Consider the following 19,577-nt stretch of genomic DNA (forward strand, 5'->3'; position numbering starts at 1 on the left):
AGGTAAGGGATTTCTATGTATGTTTGTGTTTCAGTGTGTGTTTACTACTGTATGTAAACCTACTACACTGTGTGTTAGCTCAAAAAATGGCGACACACAGTGTAGGAGGTTAGACCGTTCAAACCCCTCGTTTCTCCCGGCACTAGCCAGGATAAAGGAGGGGGGGATTCTGAGAGCTCACTAGAGCGAGGGATTTTTACCCAATTTTGCAGCATAAAGCAATGTGGTTGCTTTACCACATGCAATGCTGCAATTTTGGGAATGGCTCCATCTAGTGACCAGCAATGGAAAATATTATAAATTAGAATCCAATTGAATCCAATTTATAATATTTTCTGACTCGTGAAAAAAAAAAAAAAAATTAGAACAATGTTTAATCACCTACACACTGGCAACACATTCCCTTTAATGACTGTCTCTGACAGTCCTGAGTCAGCTAGAAAGGAGCGATCAACCTCCATGCTGTTAACTGGAGACAGTACAGATGGGGACAATATCGATTGCCCTGAGACACCAGGTAGGAAATCTGAGGTAGAACCCAGTAATTCCCCTTGCTCATTGACATGAGCAGAGAGAACCACGCTCTCTTCGGCCAGTAGGGGCAGATGGCAAGTACCAAGACCTGTTCCCATTTGGTCTTCTGCAAGACCTTTGGGATCATCAGAATCGGTGGAAATATGTACACTAGGTGAAATTCCCATGATATGGATAGGGCGTCTAAGACCCATGGTCTGTCTGCTCTGAACAGGGAACAGAATCGACCCACCTTCTTCTGGGTGGCCATTAGGTCCACTTGTGGTTGACCCCAATAATCCACTATCTGATTGAAGATCTGTTGGTCTAGAGACCATTCTCCTGGTAGTGGCAGATCGCGGCTGAGTCTGTCCGCTATAGTGTTGAGGGTCCCTTTTATGTGCACAGCTGTTAGTTGTTGAGCCTAAATTTCCGCCCAAGCTAAGATCGGTGCCACCCCCATAAAAAGGGCTATGGATCTGATGCCTCTCTGGCAGTTTAGCTAAGACACTTGTCGCATTGTCGGAGCGGACTCTGAATATTTCAGGGCTCTCTCCACTGCTCCCATCTCTCTGCGATTGGAAGATATCAACCTTTTGGTTGGAGACCAGGTCCCTTTCACCATTTGTCCTGCCAATTTGGTCTCCATCCTGAACCTGTTTTTGAATATAAATTTGTTCAGATATCGGAGATCTATTATTGTTCTCCACTTCCCTCCTGGTTTGGGTACCAAGAATACCTTGGAATAGACTCCTCTCTGAGTCTCTGAACTGGGGACTTTCTCTAAGACCTTAATTTCCATAAATTCTAAGATAGCTTTCTCTAGGAGAGATTGTTTTGTGCTGGAGAATATCGAAGTAGTGGGGAATTTTTCTGGTGGGTGCAAACTTAAAGAGAACCTTTCACCTCCACATACATGTGCAGCTGAGTGCAGCATGTAATGGGGAGGGCTGCACAAACCCTGGGACACTTTACATTTTTTTTCTACCTCCTACTGTTATTTAGATATCGGTGCCGTTATATTTGGCGCCCGATATTAAATAACCCTCTGAACTGGCAAGGGGGCGTGTCTCTGCTACGGACAGTGACGTGCCCCCTTGCCAGTTCATCAGACAAAGTACAAGACTGATTTCTCACAAGAGCTGGAGATGAGAGCTCTCCAGCTCACACTGTCCGTAGCACTGACACGCCCCCTTGCCTGTTCGGATGAAGAGACTGCAATCGCACACTCTCTCATGCTGTGGCACTGTCCATATCTGATTGGACAGTGTCACAGCCATAGTGACACGCCCCCTTGCCAGTACACGCCTTGTTGACTTTTCAGGGGGTTATTTAAATATCGGGCTCCAAATATAACGGCACCGATATCTAAATAACGGTGGGAGGTAGAAAAAAAATGTAAAGTGCCCCAGGGTTTGTGCAGCCCTCCCCATTACATGCTGCACTCAGCTGCACATGTATGGGGAGGTGAAAGGTTCTCTTTAATTCTATTTTGAAACAATTTTTTATTATGTTTAGCACCCAATGGTCTTTTATGTACTTTTCCCATTGGCGATAGAAAAAAGACAACTTTCCTCCTACTGGTATACATCTGATGTCAGAACTCCAATCTTCTACTAGCGGGTGGAGGGTTTCTTCCTCTACCTCTCTGGCGTTTATAGCCCCCTTGCTGTAACCTATGTATACTGGTTGAGGCGGAATTTTCCCCTCTATATTGTCTCCCTGCTCTGTCCTGGCCTCTGGATTGGGCACGAAAGGAAGACTTCCAATTGCGTTTTCCTGACTGATGGAGAAATTTCCCTTTCTTGTCGGATAGATTTTCCATTAGAGAATCTAGTTCTGCCCCGAAAAGCCTGTCATGCTGAAACTCCATGAAACAGAGTGCGTTCTTGGAGTGGACATCTGCACCCCATGGTTTTATCCAGAGAGATCTTCTCCCAGCTGTTGATAGGGTCATTGTATGAGCTGCGAATCCAGCCTGCTGAACCATGGAATCACAGAGAAAATCGAATACTAATGAGACTTGTCTGAAAGATTTCAGAATATCGTCCCGTGAGACCCCATTATCAATATCCTCCTCCATCTGCAGGAGCCAAGATCTTACATTTTTTGCTACAGTGGAGGAGGCCAGTGCCGTCTATGCTTGGGCAGTGCCCGTTAGATATACCCTTTGTAGTGTACTATCAATTCTTTGGTCCATGGGGTCGTGAAAATTGAACCGTCCTCACTGGGAACCACTGTACGCTTGAACAGCTTTGAGGAGGCAACATATACTTTGGGAGGTTCTCCCCATTCCTTACTTTGTTCTTCATCAATGATGAACATTGTTTTGAACCTTTTATTTAAAATAGGTCCTTTGTCTGGTGACTTCCATTCATTAAGCATTACATTAATTAGCATTAATTTGTGAATGCGTGGCTGACGCGGTGGACGCTAATCTGCAAACGCGTGGCGAACAATAAACTGCGCATGAGCGGTAGATGCTAACCCGCAAATGTGCGGCGGCCATGCATGGTGACTCAACCATACGTAGTGAATGCGTGGCCACCGCTAATGCAGCCGCTGAGAAAAAAGGGCTACAACAAAATGGGTCCGGTCACGTGAAGACGTCACACGGCCATCCTGCGCATGCTCAGATGCGCTCTCTCCTTGCCAGCCGGAGGACACTACCCTTGTAAGTACCAAACGAGAGAAAACATAATGTTATATCCAGCAAAATCTGCTGGAAAGTAGATATATAAAGCACGGAAGGTAGAGGTGGGTTAATAAGCCCTTGATTCTATACATCAGTCTGTTAAATTAATTTAAGAGGGAGACAAAAAAATAAGATTATACTTCCCAATACAACAGCACCCTATCCCAGCCAGTCTCCCACTCTGCAGACACCACCTTCCCTTTCCTAGAAAGGACAGGAAAAAACAACACAAGAAGTAGAAAAGAAGACGGCACGGCACTCACCATTTGCAAAAGGTTTCTCTTTATTCCAAGATTGAGGCAGGCTCTGTTGTCTTTTGAATCCCGTGTTGTCTGCCTCAATCTTGGAATAAAGAGAAACCTTTTGCAACTGGTGAGTGCCGTGCCGTCTTCTTTTCTACATGTTGTCATTTGCTGAAACTAACATCAACAAGCACTGAGCACCACCAGACAAAGGCTGTCGAACTACAGGTCCCAGCCAGCTGAAGCACAGAGTCTGTGACAGTGCAAGCTAAGGCAGTGCCAACCTTTTTTCATTTCTACATGTTGCACAAAAAACACATGACTCAAATAAGTCGAGTCGTGTACCCCCCTTTATTTCCCTTTTATAAAGCAGACACTGAAACAGAGTTGGAATTTAATGGCCACAGCAGCCATTTATTATTATCATAAATAACCATAACTTTTAAATAACCATATAACATAACTTTTTTGAATTCCCCTCCGAGGAATTCAACATAACATACTTAACCATATGACCCTCTCCGGGTCAACAAAAGAATGACAGGGGCAAGTCCTTGAAGCCACCAATAATTTTGTATTTACAGGCCATCTGCCCACCAATACCTTACCCCCAGCCGTAACCCGGCTCGGGGGCACCGATTACCTTTTTGCAGATGACCTCCACCATATATGTCACAGCCTTCAAAAGGGGTAACACCCTAAGAAGCCGATTTCCAACAAAATTGGGGGGTGCATCCCGTGATGCATTCCCCCCCACCACATTTTTCGACCTACTTCAAGGACTCCCCCCCCCACAGCTGCAATGACAAAACCAGGATGAACACTTGAAATTCTTCACACCAGTGTCCATCCTACCATATATATATATATATATATAAAACTTTGACTCTCCAGGCTGGAAACCACCAGCCATCAAACACCATCCAGCGACCACGATGAGACCCTCCAATCCACCATAGGGCGGGCGGGCGGGGACATGTTCCTGCTTCAGCGTCCTGGCGAAGAGAGGGAAAGAAAGCACAGGAAAAGGTACATCCCCTTACTTCCCCCCCACCCCTTTTCTTACTAGCCCTCCTACTAGCTTATCCCCAACCCCCATAGGCCAAACCAACTCGTTACCCCTCCCATCTATTTCAGTCATGGAGGCCTCCCCTTATTCTGTTCTTTTGTCTGCAGTACGGCCTCTTCTAGATGCCTACTGTGATGCTAGCTATTATAGGACTGTTAATTGACTTAAAGAGGCTCTGTCACCAGATTTTGCAACCCCTATCTCCTATTGCAGCAGATCGGCGCTGCAATGTAGATAACAGTAACGTTTTTTTGTTTTTTTTTAAAACAAGCATTTTTGGCCAAGTTATGACCATTTTTATATTTATGCAAATGAGGCTTGCAAAAGTACAACTGGGCGTGTTTAAAGTAAAAGTACAACTGGACGTGTATTGTGTATGTACATCTGGGCGTTTTTACTTCTTTTACTAGATGGGCGTTGTGAATGGGAGTGTATGATGCTGACGAATCAGCATCATCCACTTCTCTTCGTTAACACCCAGCTTCTGGCAGTGCACAGACACACAGCGTGTTCTCGAGAGATCACGCTGTGACGTCACTCACTTCCTGCCCCAGGTCCTGCATCGTGTCGGACGAGCGAGGACACATCGGCACCAGAGGCTACATTTGATTCTTAAGCAGCATCGGCGTTTGCAGGTAAGGGGTTAAACGGGCGGATTTCGATCTGCCCGATCGAGCAGCGTTGCTTCAATCCCTCAGCTACCGGAGGTAGCTGAAAGCAGGGAGTTTTTCCTTCTCACGGCGCCAATAATTTATTCTGATGCAGCTCCGTGAAAAGGCGTATGCATCAGAATAAAACCCATTAGTGGCCACCGTGAAAAGGGATATTGGCGGTGACTAATGGGTTAAATTACTGTATTTTCCTACTATGAAGTCTTAAAATTCTGTACAAGACTTGCACGTGGCACTACCACCAACTTTGTAGAGATGTCTACTTTATTTCCCAAAGCTTGAGGCTGTCCTCTGAGACAGCTTTTGTACACCTCTCCTATCATCTTTTAATGAGATGTCTATGGCCTTCTCACAGTCCTGACCAGGGCCGGCCCTAGGATAGATGGCGCCCTGTGCGAAATGATCTTTCGGCGCCCCACCCCATCATAAAAAAATTATAATGCCTCTTTAGTGCCCCCATACAGTATAATAATAATATTTAATAATATATTACAACCCCTTCAAGGACACAGTATTTTGTCCTCTAATTGTGCCCACAGTATTATGCCACCTGTAGTACCCCTACACAGTATAATGTCCACTTAGTGGCCCCCACACAGTATAGTGCCCGCCTGTAGATTTTGCCATATAACCTCCCTGTAGACAGTGCCATAATCCCCCACCTCCTTTTTGTAGATCGTGCCATACAGCCCCCCACCTCCCCTTGTAGACAGTGCCATACAGTCCCCCACCTCCCCCTTGTAGACAGTGCCATCCAGTCCCCCACCTCCCCCTTGTAGACAGTGCCATTCAGTCTCCCACCTCCCCCTAGTAGACAGTGCCCCCAAACAAAAACAAAAATTTTACTCACCTAGGCCCTGTTCCCATGATGAACTGAGCTGCTCCACGATGGGATCCTGTAGCCTAGTACAGAGTTTCCCAACCTTTTCAGACTCGAGGCAGCACTGGAAAAATAAAATTTCCTCAGGGCCCCCTACCAAAAATTGTTTCGAGAAAGACAGAAAACGGCTTAGAACAAGCACTACACTCTTAGGGTATGTTCACACACGTTTTTTGTAAGGCAAAAAAAATCTGCCTCAAAATTCCTTCAGCAACTGACAGCGATGTTTGACCTTTTTTTTGTGTTTTTTCTTAAGCTGTTGAAGCGAATGCAAAAGACACAGGAAAAAAAACTCCAAACAAGCGCCGCAGGAATTTCCTGCCTCCTATTAAAGAGGCTCTGTCACCAGATTTTGCAACCCCTATCTGCTATTTCAGCAGATCGGCGCTGCAATGTAGATAAGAGTAACGTTTTTATTTTTAAAAAACGAGCATTTTTGGCCAAGTTATGACCATTTTCGTATTTATGCAAATGAGGCTTGCAAAAGTACAACTGGGCGTGTTGAAAAGTAAAAGTACAACTGGGCGTGTATTATGTGTGTACATCGGGGCTTGTTTACTTCTTTTACTAGCTGGGCATTGAGAAGAGAAGTATCATCCACTTCTCTTCAGAACGCCCAGCTTCTGGCAGTGCAGATCTGTGATGTCACTCACAGGTCCTGCATCGTGTCGGCACCAGAGGCTACAGTTGATTCTGCAGCAGCATCAGCATTTGCAGGTAAGTAGCTACATGGACTTACCTGCAAACGCCGATGCTGCTGCAGAATCATCTGTAGCCTCTGGTGCCGATGTGTCCTCGCTCGTCTGACACGATGCAGGACCTGTGAGTGACGACACAGCGTGATCTCTCGAGAACACGCTGTGTCTGCACTGCCAGAAGCTGGGCGTTCTGAAGAGAAGTGGATGATACTTCTCGTCAGAAAGCCCAGCTAGTAAAAGTAGTAAACACGCCCCGATGTACGCACATAATACACGCCCAGTTGTACTTTTACATTTCAACACGCCCAGTTGTACTTTTGCAAGCCTCATTTGCATAAATACGAAAATGGTCATAACTTGGCCAAAAATGCTCGTTTTTTAAAAATAAAAACGTTACTGTAATCTACATTGCAGCGCCTATCACATGCAATAGCAGATAGGGGTTGCAAAATCTGGTGACAGAGCCTCTTTAATCTCGATTGGAGGTCAGAGGCGGAAACCACTTGAAGACCATCAGCCCCCCACTCACAGTAAAAGGACCATCAGCCCGCCACTCACAGTAAAATGACCATCAGCCCCCCACTCACAGTGAAATGACCATCAGCCCACCACTCACAGATTCCCCCTGTAGGTAGCGCAACACAGCCCCTTGTGGGTAGTGCCACAGAGCCCCCTTGTGGGTAGCGCCACACAGCCCCTTGTAGGTAGCGCCAGACAGCCCCCTTGTCGGTAGCGCCAGACAGCCCCCTTGTAGGTAGCGCCACACAGCCCCCTTGTAGATAGCGCCACACAGCCCCCTGTAGATAGCACCACACAGACCCCTGTAAAGAGTGCCACACAGCCCCCTGTAGAGTGCGCCACACAGCCCCCTGTAGGGAGTGCCACACAGCCCCCTGTAGGGAGTGACACACAGCCCCCTGCTATGGAGTGCCGCACAGCCCCCTGCTATGGAGTGGTGTACAGCCCCCTTGTAGGGAGTGCCGCACAGACCCCTGGTAGGGAGTGCCGCAAAGACCCCTGGTAGGGAGTGCCACACAGCCCACAGCCCCCTGGTAGGGAGTGCCACACAGCCCCCTGGTTGGTAGTGCCCCACAGCCCCCTGGTTGGTAGTGCCACACAGCCCCCTGGTTGGTAGTGCCACACAGCCCCCTGGTTGGTAGTGCCACACAGCCCACTGGTTGGTAGTGCCACACAGCCCTCTGGAAGGTAGTGCTACACTGCTCACAGCCCCCTGGTTGGCAGTGCCACACAGCCCATAGCCCCCTGGTTGGTAGTGCCCCACAGCCCCCTGGTTGTTAGTGCCACACAGCCCACAGCCCCCTAGTTGGTAGTGCCACACAGTCCACAGCCCCCTGGTTGGTAGTGCCCCACAGCCCCCTGGTTGTTAGTGCCACACAGCCCACAGCCCCCTAGTTGGTAGTGCCACACAGTCCACAGCCCCCTGGTTGGTAGTGCCACACAGCCCAAAGCCCCCTGGTTGGTAGTGCCACACAGCCCACAGCCCCTTGGTTGGTAGTGCCACACAGCCCACAGTTCCCTGGTTGGTAGTGCCACACAGCCCACAGCCCCCTGGTTGGTAGTGCCACACAGCCCACAGTCACCTGGTTGGTAGTGCCACACGGCCCACAGCCCCCTTGTATTGCAAGGACTACGAAATGACACTGATAGCTGGCAGGCAATAGACATTCAAAAAAGGACAACTGTGCAGGAGCACACAAAATACCCAGCTTTCCCAGCTATCAAATAAATGTGTGGAAATAAACTAAGATATAACTTTTATTTAGTCTAGCTAAAGGATTAATCCTTTTAGCTAGATTAAATAAAAGTTATATCTTAGTTTATTTCCACACATTTATTTGATAGCTGGGAAAGCTGGGTATTTTGTGTGCTCCTGCACAGTTGTCCTTTTTTGTAGGTAGTGCCACACAGCCCACAGCCCCCTTGTAGATAGAAACTCCCCCCCCCCACCCCTTCCAGTATAGATAGCGCCACTGTAGCTCCCTGAAGGAGCGGAATCCCCATGTGGCCGGGGATTCTGCTCCTGGAGCGCTGCTTGATGTCTGTGTCCATATACGGACAGTGACATCAGGGGAAACTCCTGAAGCGGAATCCCCATCCAAAGCGTTGCTGACGCTGTGACCGTCGATTCCACTCCAGGAGAAGCTCCTGTCGTCTGTGTCCATGACGTCATTGGCTTCTCCTGGAGTGGAATCCCCGGTCATAGCGTCTGCAACGCTGTGACCGGGGTTTCCGCTTCAGGAGTTTCCCCTGATGTCACTGTCCATATATGGACAGAGACATCAAGCAGCGCTCCAGGAGCGGAATCCCCGGCCACATGGGCATTTCGCTCCTTCAGGGAGCTACAGTGGCGCTAGTGCTCTGCTATAGTGCCGTCGCTACCGCTATAGCAGCGGCTGCCAGTGGCGCCACCGCCCTCATGCCCAGTGTCACCGCTAGCAGCCGCTATGGCTGCTACAGCGGTAGCGACGGCCACTAAGTGAAGAAGCGCCCGGGTGGAAAGGCGACTGCAGTTAGTGTGTGTATCCCCGCTGGTAGTTGCAACACCCGCTGGTGCCCCTCTTGCAGTGTGGCGGCTGGCTCACTGTGCGACCGCACTGGTCGAACGTATCCAAGGCCGGCCATGGTCCTGAATTCCTACCTCACTTAAATGCATATGACAAACTGAACACATAACTAAACATTGATCTTTTGTTAGACAACTGGAGAAATATTTGGGGTGGCTACTCCTAAGAGATCAATGCGTGTCACAACTAAGGCAAATATACAGTCAGGTCCAGAAGTATTTGGACAGTGAAAGAAATTTTATGATTTATCCTCGGTACACACCCACAATGGATTTGAAACAATTAAGATGTGATTAAAGTGTAAACTTTCAGCTTTTTTTTAAAGGGTTCAACAAAAATATGGCATTAACTGTTTAGGAATTACAGCCATGTTTGCATAGTGCCTCCATTTTCACAGTTTAAAAGCAATTGGACGGTTGACTTATAAGCAGTTTCATGGCCGGGTGTGGCCTGTTCCCTTCTTATTTTATGACAGTTTAATGAGATAAAGGGTCTGGATTTGTTTTCAAGTGTTGAATTTACATTTGGTAGCTGTTTATAGAAACTCTCAATATGCGGTCCAAATAGTTGTCAATACAAGTGCAGGAGGCCATCATTAGACTGAAAAAACTAATTTTATTAGAGATAGCAAAAACTTGGAGTGGTTAAATCAACAATTTAGGACATTCTTAAAAATAAGGAATGCACAGGGGAGTTCAGCAACACCAAAATGCCTGGAAGACATGGAAGACAACAGGTGGATGATCGCAGAATTCTTTCCTTGGCAAAGAAAAAACCTTTCACGGCATCTAACCAAGTCAAGAACACTCTGGAGGAGGTTGGCGTACCATTGTCAAAGTCTAAAATGAAAAGACGCCGTACATGAATGTAAATACACAGTGTATCTCAAGATGCACACCACTGGATGAGGCCCTTTTACGTGGGGCAATATTTGGACAAACTGTAAACAGGGCAACGATCAGCCAATGAACGAGCAAAAGCAAGTCGCTAGTCGGCATCACATCTCCATGTGTAAACAGGGAGATATGCTGCCAACACGATGCAAATGCACGGGGATAAACAATCGCTTTAACAATCGTTGCTCCGTGTGACTGGAGCGACGAGCACCAATGAACGTTCTAAATCATCAATCAGCGCTCGTTTTTCCAGCCAGTATCGGGCCGTGTTAAACTACCTTTAACACTCAAGACTGGGGCGTTGCTAGGGTCTTAAAAGATCAGGGGCTGTAGCGTCCATGGCCGCGGGCTGTCGGGTTTACTTACCTCCCGACGCCCGCAGCCATGGATCCGTGAGCACTGGTCCCCATCTCCTTCCTAGGAGACGCCAGCACTCACTTCCGCTCCATTCTGCTGTGTCCCGTAGGGTGCGCACGCACGCTCGTGCCCGGCCTTAAAGGTCCAGCGCGCGCACAAAGGAAATCGTCATCATCATCAACTGCCATGATTTCCTGGTCTATAAGAAGGCCCCAGGCCTTTTGATCCTTGCCTGAGCGTTGTTAGTGTGATCGCAATTTGAGTCACGTTACGCCTTGATCTCCATGCAGGTTCAAATCAGGTGGGGGGGGGGGGCGAGCTCGGAGAAGCAACAGATACACTGAGACGTTTCTCAAAGTAAAAATCCTTCTGCCTTTATTTAACTGTAGTGGTCGCTTTTATAGCGTCAGAACAAAGAACATTCCATACATATGAGTCATCTGTATATTCAATCCTTACATCCTTCTTTCCCATAAAGCCCATTGGTGGAACTCAAGGTATTCCCTTAGGCTTCCTTTATGCTTAGGGGGGGGGGTTGGTCAATTGATTGTCCACCATCTGTTTGCAATTTCAATGGACATCAAAGCAGCTGTAAACTATTTCCTCTCTTAACCTTTCTAAAATACCCATTCTATTGTAACACATGTTCTCCTCTATAACATTTCACTCCTTGGGGCCCCAGATACATTATACATATATTTATACCATAACAATCCCTCCTTTTGTGATTTTACCAACACCTAAATTCCAATGCTACTTCTATCTCCTGATAGCAAGGCTTCGATCCATTTCTTCACTTGATTCACACAGGTATGTAGGTGGGGTAATCTCACAACACTCTTTCATCATAATGTATAGGCCTCTGATTGAATGCTTCCCTTATTTTGCAAAATGTATAACAATTAAAACATGTAAGCAATATAAATAATATCATGAAACAAATCAACGGTTGGAATAACACATGCAGTATCTTAGTGGCAGTGGGGGAAAATCCTGTAAATATGTCATACCAGTGATGGGCACTGGCATCTTTTATTGCTGACGATAAATTTATTACTTCCCTAGCTGCTATTGTAGCCAATACTTTCACTTTACTTAGAGTTACATTATGGGCTGCTATCAATTTCTTTACGTCTATAGACTTTTGTAACACTTGTTTTAACTCTTCCAGTGGCAAACTAAAATTTCCATAGGGCAAAGGTTCAGGTACCCATATAGTGGACATTATTTCTTCTAAAGTAGGCAGGAACACTATAGTTTGGTTCCCCCAAGTCAAATGCGTCACATTGTATAGACATCCTGAAAATGGTCCTATGAGATTAAACTGGCTAAGGGTCTGCTTGTCGTTAGTTATTAAACATACATGCTGTGGACCTACTTCAATATAAACCTGTAGGTTAGCTTCTGGGATTATAGTGAGTGCGCATACATTATCCTGCTGCTGCATTAGACAGGGTTCATATATCCCTGACTGTTCATTACATACATATCCTTGCTCTGTTAACTGGCACAAATCTATATTCCTTGTCTTATTTTGAGAGTCTATGTGTGTTCCTTTTATTTCTGGCATCCAATATTGTCCTAATAATGTCACCGGATCAATCATTACCATTGGCATAACAATAAATTTGCATAATAGAGTAGGATTTTTCACATGAAATGCTATTAGTCTTCCTGCACACCATTTAGGTGTACACTCAGTATACTCAGGCTGGAACAATAACCACGTATCATTTCTCTCTCTTATGGGCAGAATGTCTGTCCATTGCCTAACATGACTACTAAACAATTTATTCTTAAAATTATTCATCTGTTCTTGTTGCCACATCGTTTTAAGCGTACATACTGTCCAATTTACTAAAGTTGATACATTCTGTAATGTTCTATATTCGGTTAGCATACTTTCATTAAAAACATTTAGAAATAGTTCATCTATAGTTAACCCTTTCTGTTGTATGGCAAAGGTAGTAGGTAACCATGAGGCACCTATCCTTAATGCAGTAGATGTGTCGTCTCCCACTGAGTTTAATTTGTTCATAACTGTTTCTAACTGTATACCATTCAATACTCCTAATCCCGTTCCTGCCCCTCCTAATAGCGGGTCATACCATTCTCTTTTTTGTCTATGACAGCTGGGGGATTCAGGGAAGGAAATATTGAAGTGTACATTCTTTTTCTGCTGTTGGGTTACAGCGCTCTTACAAGTGTGTGGGATTCTTTCCAGACTTTGTACTGTTATATGTGGCTTAAAACTATCTCTTAAAATTGTTATCAAGAATACAAAATATCTTCTATTTCTTATTTGGCTATTATTCATACATAATATCATCCCATCAGTTTCTTTTATTACAATCGTAGAGTTGAGCCTCTCCTTGGTGCATCTTTCATAAATCTTATTTATCATTTCATTTCTATTTTTACTGGTTGTATATTTCTATAGATACTGTACATCTGGTTCATAACAACAAAACAACAGCCCCGGCGTCTCTTCTTGTATGCTAATGTTGGCTGTTTTGTCTATGTGAAGGTACACAGTCCCTCCATGTGGTCCTTTTCTCCAAGTCCCTTCGGTTGTAGTCACATTTGTAGTATAACACGGGTCATTGGCCTTACAGGTGTAGTTACCCTGCTTTCTATCCACTGTGGCATTCGCCCACACTGTCCTGAACTGTTCCAGTGATTCTGTACTGATTACGTGTACAGGAGTAGCAGTTCTGCCTTTTTGTATAAGAGCACACGCAACAACCGCCGCAACAACCGCAAAGATCTTCATTCTTCTGGCTGAAGAACCTTTTTACAATGACTGGTGTGAATCCAGCTTGCCTTTCCTTCGAGCTTCACTGAGGTGCTTGTAACGAGTAGGACTTGAAAAGGACCATCAAACCTTGGCTCAAGGCTCTTCCTCACGTGTCTTTTGACAACGACCCAATCTCCTGGTTCTAGCTTATGCGTCCCTTCAACTGAATCGGGATCTAGAATGGAAGCAAAGACTTGTGCATACACCTTGTTCAATTGTTTGTTCAGCGTTTATACATAATCTGTTAGTCTACCATACTGCATTTGGAGCACCTGTGGAAAATAACATCCTAATCTGGGAGCCGACCCAAATAAGATCTCATATGGGCTGAGACCTGTTCTTTTTGTGGGCGTGTATCTTACTGAGAACAAGGCTAATGGTAGACACTCGGTCCATGGTTTCCCGGTTTCTACCATTACTTTTTGGATTTTCAATTTGAGAGTCCCATTTAGTCTCTCAACCTTCCCACTACTTTGTGGATGGTATGGTGTATGTAGGGCTTGACTTATGCCTAGAGCTGACAACACATGGTTCATGATTTCACCCGTAAAATGAGTTCCTCTGTCGCTCTTGATCACCTCTGGAACTCCATATCTGCACACCACCTCGTTGATCAGTTTCTTTGCTGTGGCTACGGCTGTAGCTTTGGTTACTGGAAAAGCTTCTGGCCATCCTGAAAAGAGATCAATACAAACAAGCACATACTCATAGGTACCGACTTTTGGTAATTGAATATAGTCTATCTGTAGTCTCTGGAACGGATAAATTGGTCTGGGTGTGTGCTTCTGTGGTACTTTTACAGTTCTTCCAATATTATGTGTTGCACAGATCATGCATCCTTGTGTAAAACTGCTGGCCATCACACTAAACCCTGGAGCATACCAGGTTTTGTTAACCAAGTCCATCATTGCCGTTTTTGACTGGTGTGTCTCTCCATGTGTTATCTGGGCCATCATTGGGAACATTGTCTTAGGCAGGCACAGTTTATTCTGGCACTGCCAGAGGCCATCTTTTCGTAGCGTTGCTCCTTGGGCCGTCCACTTGTCTTTTTCTTCTTCTGTTGCTTGTCCTTGAAGTTTTTGCAGTAGTTCCGGGCTTACAGCTGGTCTTGTTTCCTCTGGATCGTTTATCTGACATACGGCTGCTAACACGGGTAGCTTCTGTGCTGCTTGCTTTGCTGCTTCGTCTGCCAGGGCATTTCCCCTTTTGTCTCTGGTGAACTCACCTTAGTGTGAGCTTTAATTTTTACTACTGCTACTTCTGTGGGTAACATCAGGGTCTCCATCAAGTATTTTACAAAGTCTGCATTCTTTACAGGTGTACCTGCAGAGGTCAAAAACTGTCTAGCCTCCATATGGGGCCATAATCGTGTGCAATCCCAAAAGCATATCGAGAGTCAGTGTATATATTTGCTGTCTTTCCTTCTGCATGTTGGCATGCTGCTGTCAGGGCCTTAAGCTCCACTTCTTGTGCTGAGCGGGACGCTGATAAGGAGGCTGCTTCTAGGACTACATCTTCGGTGGTTACTGCATATCCTGTAAGAAAAGATCCTTCTACACAATACCTTGAACCATCCACAAAGAGTATTAGGTCTGGGTTTTGGAGTGGGGTATCTTTTACATGTGCGAACCCCACTGTTTCCTGGGCCATAAGGGCCATACAATCATGTTCATCAGTTTCAGACAAAAATTGTGACCATACTTTACCTACGTCTTCTCCCCCTTGCTCCAAAGGCAGTAAGGTAGCTGCGTTCAATGTAGTACAGCGGTGTAAAGTAACCTGCTCAGGAAGAAGAAGAGCACAGGTTAATCTCAAATGTCTTGCAGTGGACAAATGCTTAGGTTGTACTTGAGTTAGAATAGCAGTAATATCATGTGGTGGAAATGCCAGGACCAAATCTGAGGCCTTGTTTAGCATTGAATTTACAGCAATGATAGCTCTCACACATGATGGGGAACCTCGGGCCACAGGGTCTAGTCTAGCTGAATAACATGCTACCGGGCGCTGCTGTGGTCCATGACTTTGTGTGAGAACTGCAGTGGCATGTCCATTTTGTTCAGTCCAGTACAAAGTATATGCTTGCGTAGAGGTACTCCATGGATTGGTGTCACAAGCCGCTACCAAACACAACTCCTCCTCATTCAGCTGATAATCCAGAATACTTTGAGAATCTCACTTTTATCAGGTTCTGCAAATACTTGATTAATACAAAAACAAATAAAAATAAAACATTCCCAAAAACTTTACATCAAATTAACAATGTCCAGACAAGTTTTGTTTTGCCTTCTCCCTCATCTAAATCCATAAAGACTCGTGTGAGTGACGTCACATCGCCTCCTGTGTAACTTTGCTGGAGGGGGATGGTCTCTTACACATAAACCAAAATTGTACCTGATCAGTTCCTTCACCCTTCCCCCCTTTGTGGACTCTGCGAGAGTGATGTAGCAGAGTTCAAAACTACATCTCAACATAACACTAGTTTAACCCCTTGTAATGTACAACAGCCTGAAACAAAAATGACTTTTTCCTGACGAAAATACATTTGATCTTTACAATGACATAACTCATGTGTGAAATCAAAAACAAAACAATTGTAGTTAGTTATTCAATTAAACAGAAAATATTATCTCTGATAACATTAATTACTGCAAACCAATAAACAGTATAACGGTGGGGGCACATACATTTTCAAAACCCCCCCGTGTCTCACAGTATCTGTAGTTTAATACATCTGAATTATCAAAACACATGAAATCTGATCACATCAGAACACATAAATATCGTAACTTTTATAACCAACAGCGCTTGCGCAAAAGAGAAGAAATTTATTTCAGTTTGTAGACATTACTGATATATATATATCTCAGCAGTGCATATTGAGATCCCTTTGTCTCATCAGCCCTGCAGACTGCACCCAGTCAGCCCCCCTCCTCCTCCTCCCAAACACAGCACACTTTAGGGGGGAGGGAGGGGGGTCACAAACTCACAGCTTCTCACAATCTTAACACTTTCAATGCCGAAAAACAAAATACGTATCTGCAATCATTTATCACACCATTGTATAGGAATTATCTACGTTAATGTTTAACCGTACAATCTGTCGGCCACCATCTCTATATTATGATTACGTGTTGTTTCATCAGTGAACTAGACTGGAACTTCTGTAAATAGAAAAAACACTACAAATGACAAAATTAACAAGGTGATTATTTCATACTGATTTGGTTGGGCCGGGCGTGGCCACATCAGGGGCAGGGGGGGCAGCCTCTCCCATTGGAAACAGTGCGCAGGGGGTTTCCCACCAACAATGAGGACACACTCAACATGAGGTACGGACGCCATTACCGGGCGTCGGCTGGTCCTGTTTTCTAATACATACAATACATTTCTTATTCCTAACTTCCTCTTCTGCAAATCCCTCTAAAGCACTTTCCATCAACTCTCTACCTTCCAACTTCCCTTTGTTCTCCAGAATACCTTTTGCCCAATCTGCGGCTTGGAGCCGCCCTCCTCTTTTTCCCTCTGCCAGTTTTCATGCCTTGATCAGGGCAAGCAACTCTGCACTCTGTGCAGAATGTATGACAGGATCAAGGGTCTCATAATATAAGACAGAGGTGTCTGGTGGTTTGGCTGTGAAGGACTGCTTATACATTATTACATTTATCACTTTTCCTGATTCAATCTACAAAATGACACAAAGTCATACAAAATATCTATATCAGCATTTAATGTTGTGTCCATTCATTTCAAGAACAAGATTACATTTCTTATCTCACCAGCAGCTGTTCTTCACCTCCCCCTTCTCTTATCACACTAGTTGATTCTAAATTATATCATATGGGAATTTACTATAAGGTCATTTGCAACATTAAAACAACTACTACTTCTATCACTTCCTTTGCTTTAAACTTTACTTTATAAAATATGAATTTCCTCTGACAACCTCCTCGTACTACTTCTTCTGACACTTTTCATCTTTCAGCCATCCACGTTTTGTGTCACAACATTCATTCCATTTTTCTGCGTTTAACCGTCCATGGGATTCTAGACCACATGCTTTCATTAATTTTTTTTTATTTTTTATTTTTTTTATTTATTTTTTTTTTGTTCCCTGCGTTGCCTTTTTACCTTCTCTTTCTGCTACTACCTGTTTGGCGGTTTGTCCTTTGGGGTGCTCATCTCATACTCTTGTTACAGATTCTAGCTACTGACAGATGAATTCCATTCTCATCTGTTTTATACAGTTTCTAGTTTCCGTACTTACTCCTGTTACAGATTTTAGCTACTGATAGATGAATTCCATTCTCATCTATTTTAGACAGTTTCTAGCTTCCGTACTTACTCTTATTACAGATTCTAGCTGACAGACGAATTCCATTCTCATCTGTTTTAGACAGTTTCTAGTCTCCGTACTTAATAGGGACACCAGTTCCCCATTGTCTAGTTATAAGTGGTCGCCTATAGGCAGACCCTAAGTTATGTAGGGGGTAGTTTTCCTGATAGGTGAATTTCTGGATTTACGATCCCCTAGTAAGCTTACACCCTTTTAACAGGTGCTTGCTCACCCATATGCCATACCTCAAATTCTCGTTTGCCGTGACTGTTTCCCATAGCCCTGCTATGATGGAGGGGACTCTTACCCTTCTCTCTCAGTTTTTATCTTCACTAACAAACACTATGGCTATTGGCTGTTAGGGAAAGTCCCACACTACCTTTCTCACCTATTTTATACAGTTACTTATCCCCTCAAAACCCTTTTAAACCTTCTTCTACTCTGGCCAGAGAATTAAATTCCTTTTATAACTAGCTTACTTTCTTCTTATTCACTTTAAACACCACTCAAGGAGATATCCTCCACACCATAACAGTAATATGACAAATATTCCTGATCCAAATAATAAGGCAAACGTAAAATCAAGCTGTTCATTTGACATGCCGGATTATCGGATTGCAGAAAATTCTGGAATTTTGAGCTGAAAATCAGTGCATGATAATCCCCGCAAGTACCTCAATGCTGTACACACATTTTCGGTATTTTGCCGGATTATCAGATTGCACAAAATTTTCGATTTTCGGGCTAAAATTTAGCCTATCATAATCCCCGTAGTCACCTGAAGCATGTACACATGTTTCTGGTAATTTGCCGGATTATCGGAAGTTTTTTCCAAAAACTATTTCCTTATTCTAAAATGCATTTGTGACACAAAACTGGGTTTCTACAACATTCATACAAATACTGTCATGGAGATCAGGCACTTTATCCTGAGGGTAGGATTACATATAGACTTGACCAGATTTTTACACTAAAAATACCCTCATGTGGCCCCTCTATTCCTCAGGAGTACTACCGGGAAGGTGACCTACCAGACAGGAAGGTGCAGAGCAGAGTTTGTAAGAATTAAGTCTTCTTACCTTGCTGCAGCAGTGGTCTGCACGTTCCTTCGTCCGGGTGGTCGCCATTCAAGTCCCGGGAGATCCCCTAGGTGGGGTGCCGTCCTTCTGGTCAAGTCCCTGGTTCGGGCGCCAATTTCTGTGATCGCAATTTGAGTCACGTTACGCCTTGATCTCCATGCAGGTTCAAATCAGGTGGGGGGGGGGCGAGCTCGGAGAAGCAACAGATACACTGAGACGTTTCTCAAAGTAAAAATCCTTCTGCCTTTATTTAACTGTAGTGGTCGCTTTTATAGCGTCAGAACAAAGAACATTCCATACATATGAGTCATCTGTATATTCAATCCTTACATCCTTCTTTCCCATAAAGCCCATTGGTGGAACTCAAGGTATTCCCTTAGGCTTCCTTTATGCTTAGGGGGGGGGGGGGTTGGTCAATTGATTGTCCACCATCTGTTTGCAATTTCAATGGACATCAAAGCAGCTGTAAACTATTTCCTCTCTTAACCTTTCTAAAATACCCATTCTATTGTAACACATGTTCTCCTCTATAACATTTCACTCCTTGGGGCCCCAGATACATTATACATATATTTATACCATAACATTAGTTTATCCCAGTCTTTCTTGCAAATAGTCCCTTAGTGTTTCCCGTTCCAGTTGTTACCCGTGCCCTGTTTCCTGTTCCTGTGTCCCGTACTGTTCTTGTGCATACCAGTGTTGGAGTTGTGCCTACTGCACCTGCTGTCGTTTGCCACGTCCAGTGTCTTCTGCCACATCGGA

Source organism: Rhinoderma darwinii, chromosome 2, assembly GCF_050947455.1.
Source record: "Rhinoderma darwinii isolate aRhiDar2 chromosome 2, aRhiDar2.hap1, whole genome shotgun sequence".
NCBI classification, from domain to species: domain Eukaryota; kingdom Metazoa; phylum Chordata; class Amphibia; order Anura; family Rhinodermatidae; genus Rhinoderma; species Rhinoderma darwinii.